Below are 4,351 nucleotides of genomic sequence, written 5' to 3'. Positions count from 1 at the left end.
ATGCATAGCTTTTCTGCAATAAAACGAAATCCTCTTCACAGTATCATAACCCGATATGCGACCGTGCATAAAACAAAGGAGCAGCGCGCTGCAGTGGGATGGCTCATAGTTCCAATTAAGGTTGAAACAATTGAAGTGCAGCCAAGATGGCTGCCGCACGCTTTGAGGCCGAAGCTTTTGCGGCCCACCTTTTCCCAAGTGACGGCCGAGAGGTTCTCGTTACTTGTAATGTTTTTCGTCGTACATGAGACATATTATTCCTCGAGCCAATCGACAAAATTACCAACATTTGGTCGTTGTAAAAAGTTTCAAGTTAAATCGTACTCATTTAGGCCAAATTTTTAGAGGTGGGTTTGAAGGTCCGAATTTCAAAAGATTCGAAAGCGTTTAATTCCGAATTATTTGGTGGTGAATCTTGAAGTAAGGAAAACGAACTCCGGAGGAACAACAAAGTTTCAAATGGCCGGATAGCCGATGGCTCAAAGTTCCGAAATACAAGATTTCGAAAATTCAAGTTACGATAGAGCAAGGTTCCGAAAAGTAAAGTTCCGAGAGGTCAAAATTCCGAAAAATAAAGTTTCGATGGAGTAAAATTTCGAAAACTAAAATATACAGAAATTGATAGAACCGATAATCTTCGATCACTAGGAATTTCGACGTTTCAGATATTTAAATTTTATCATTTTCGCACTTTCGGAACTTTGACTCGTCGAAGTTACGCCATTTCCGCATTTTGTCCTTTCGGAATTTCGCACTTTCAGAACTTTGAGCGTCGGTTTTCGGACCATTCGAAACTTCCGCGTTTCGTCAAAGTTTGATCCCTTTACTTTAAGTTTCACCGCCGAAAAATTCGGAATTTGGTGCCCTCGGAGCTTTTCAAATTCGGAATTTCAACCCGACCCCCATTCATCAACAAAGGATGAAATGAAAAACGAATTTGCCGCTGGTTCGAGTGATCAGGGAGCAATAATTAATCGACAAGTGGCGTTGATAACCGATCTCGCGTGATATTGACTTTCTGGTGATTTTGGTCGCGCGACCGCCACAGCCAATTCCATTCCACCCTGGCTTGCCGACTGCCGGTGAACCCTCTACTGAGTGCTGAGCCTTCGGTAGAGATGAAAATAGCGCTTGGGGTGTTTTAACAATTCCCGGTCGTTTACTGAATGACTTGCACTCGCACCATTGTTGCTTTCTTCTTCATTTTTTTCCCTTCCCCACCCTTTGCCCACCCTTTCCTTTTCTCTCTCTCGCTCTCTGGACGGTTTTTTTTTTTTTTTTTATTATTATTTCCATTTTTTTTTCTCCTCTTTTAAATCCGCACCGATTTTGCCCGCACCGTGCTGAATTTGAATCAACGCGAATTCTGCCGACTCACTCGACGTTCATATGTTAGCTGTTACACACTCACCCCGTGCGTAAGGATGAAAGTGGAAAAGGGAGAAGTGGGCTGCTGCTTTATATGTATAGTATGTACGCACAGCCACGCTCTTCGTCGGCCCTCCACACCGCCGATTTGCGGCCCTCGTGATGTATAACTATGGATATTCCGTATTTACTTCGCGAATATTGTACCCTTCGAGCTAGACGCGATAATGTCCATTCTTTTTCTAAACTTTAGACATTTTCTATTTCAAGTTTCGCGTCGAAACAACGTGGGGACAACTTTTACCCGCAACATCCGAGACATCCCTTTTAATCCCGTGGACTGTAGCGTGACATTGAAGACGTCAGATTCCCACACCCTAAAAAAAAAATCCAGCATGTCGATTCGCGTGTTTCATGTTTACGCAATGAATCGAGCCGATGCGCTGATTTGGCGAAGACTTCGACGGTAATCGCAAAGTAGGGGGGATAAATTTCACGTCCGATTTCATTTCGGGGCCGACGATTATATACCTTATACCAGAAAGTGAAAACAAACGTGGTCGGTGGTGATAAATCCTACTTCGGGATGATAGGGGACAGCGGGCGGTGAAGCAGCAAGGAGACGGAGCCGGAGTCGAGTGCTGGCGACACATTCTTCAATCAATATGCAAATACTCCTGACGGTAATTATACGGAAGCCTGGCCCTGCGGTTCGTCCGCTTTGATGTCGCCCGACTCGAGTCGCGTCAAGCACGTCAACTCATCGCTCCTCTTCCTTGCTTCCTCAGCAACCATGTAATATATAAGCGAGTGTCAACCTCGACTCCTTCCGATTCGACCGTCAAGAACTTCCGCTCGCACGCCGTTTTCCGCAATGGACCGCAAGGTGGATGAAAAGAGAGAGAGAGTGAGAAAAAAGGAAAAAATGAAAAAAGTAAAAGAAAAACGAACTTTGCCAGCGTGACGATATCCATGCACGAGGATCATTTTTAACTACACCACTGCAGCTGTACCCGGGAGTTCGGAGTAAACATTTACTCCGGTATCTTGACTAAGAGATCCCGAGGGGCCTGCGTAGGAGTTCGATGCTCGTGAAGGATAGCCCTGGGTCAGGGGCTATCGTGTGGGTGGGAAGCTCCCTCGCGCAACCCTCGGGATAGATCGAGCCCTGGAGACCTCGAGACCTCGTCTTTTGGAGAACGCGAACGCCGGACGTTCGCGGAGTCAAACGAGGGAAAGAAAACTTTTATTGATTTCGATTAGGTACACAACCGAGACTGTAATACCTGCACATCTTCACCGTCCTTCTTCCTCTCCTCCGTTGGATTCGCGAGTACCTGCGCCTGCAGAGTCGAGTTCCGTTTTGTCGGAGATCGTCGAGCCGACGGGGGTGGAGATCGATCGGAATTACCGATGGATTGGGCGTTGTGCTCCAGGTATACGTATACCAGCGACATTAGCATTTCGGCGACATACGCAAAATAAGCCATATCGATCCTTCGGTTCAAGCGGACGCAACAACACCGTTCCAATTCCAATATGTGGCTAATTTGCACAACAAATAAAGCTTATTCTCGGGATTTGCATGCGTTTGAACTGCAGTGTAATTGGGTACGCTGCCCAGCGTTGTCCACTCTCGTTCGAGGCCCCCTGACGAGGACCGGTGGTCAACAGATTTCGGTATATATTGAAACTCGGCAGTCGGAGGACCTCGCCCTCGGGACCAAACACTTCCTTCCGATATTCCGATCGTCGTCGATGCTTCGGGAGTATCTCGCCTCTCTCGTCATCCTCATTCCCGTATTCCCGTGTGTTTGCTTGGTTGAGTTGTTGCCCGGAGAGAGAAGAAGGAGTCCTACGAGGGAGGAGCCGCTTCCTGATGCTGACCCGGACGGCGCGTCGAGCTGGTGCAATGAACTTGTAAACCAAACCACCGACCGAGCAAACAATCGCCGATGCAGCGCCAGCCGATGGAGCTCTCAGTGGCCGATGGTCATCGTCATCAGGTTTCCGATGGCCCGGCAGTGCCGCCATCGCTTTGTGCCTCCGCCGCGTTGAGTTTACTCGTTGTTTGCGCCTCTTTGATGTCTCAATATGCATCCGCTGCCACACCGCGTTCGGGAGCCGAAGATAGCGGATGTCTGCGCCCCGAACTGACCACCAAAATCTAGAATATATTGTAACCAGTTGCCTTAACGGTGAGAAGCACTTTTGTGTATACGTATAAACTGTTCGACGCGAGTCGGTTATACGCCGTACCGCAACATGGATCGAATTATCGTTGCCGCTCGCAATCGGGTCGATAGTCGGTGTTTTAGCCGTGCGATTAGCCGCGAACCCTTTAGTGGGGTTGGATCTAAGCTGTACCGTATCGTCAGCGATATAACGAGTCCGGCGAGCGTGTATTCGGAGAGAACTTTTGCTGCCGTCGGTATAATAATTCGCCTCGAGAAATTAAGCCGGCTAATTAATTCTAAACGTTAAGTCGACGAGATGGCAAGTTATCAAATGGGAAAACAAAGAGGTCTGGCTGAGATCTGAGTAGCACGAGCTGCAAGGGAACCAAAGAACGCAAGCCTACCGCCCCGCACTTCCTACCTTATATAACCCCGTTCGGAACAATTACATTTTAATTAATATTTCCTAAGAGGCCAAGGAAGCCCCCTCCAACGAATTTATGATCGTTTTATCCATTATTAGGGCGAGAGCGCGAATCTACGGAAAAGCTATAACTTTCGCTTTATGGGCCACCTACTTTGAGATATAATTGTACAATGTTTGATTTAACACCCTCAGCCTCGCCTCGGCTCGATATATATTACGGATTTTCGATGTGGATATCTTTCGGTTAGAAAATTTTCGCAGAAAAAGCGTAAAACGGATTATACGGGGAAGGAAACGAAACAACAAACAAAAGAAAAGAAGAATTCGGAGCCTGGATTCAATGAAGAAGAAATCGCAAGCTCTCTGGTGAAACGGCGCG

This window comes from Neodiprion lecontei, chromosome 3 (assembly GCF_021901455.1).
Source record: "Neodiprion lecontei isolate iyNeoLeco1 chromosome 3, iyNeoLeco1.1, whole genome shotgun sequence".
NCBI lineage: Eukaryota > Metazoa > Arthropoda > Insecta > Hymenoptera > Diprionidae > Neodiprion > Neodiprion lecontei.
This window is presented reverse-complemented; position numbering follows the sequence as displayed.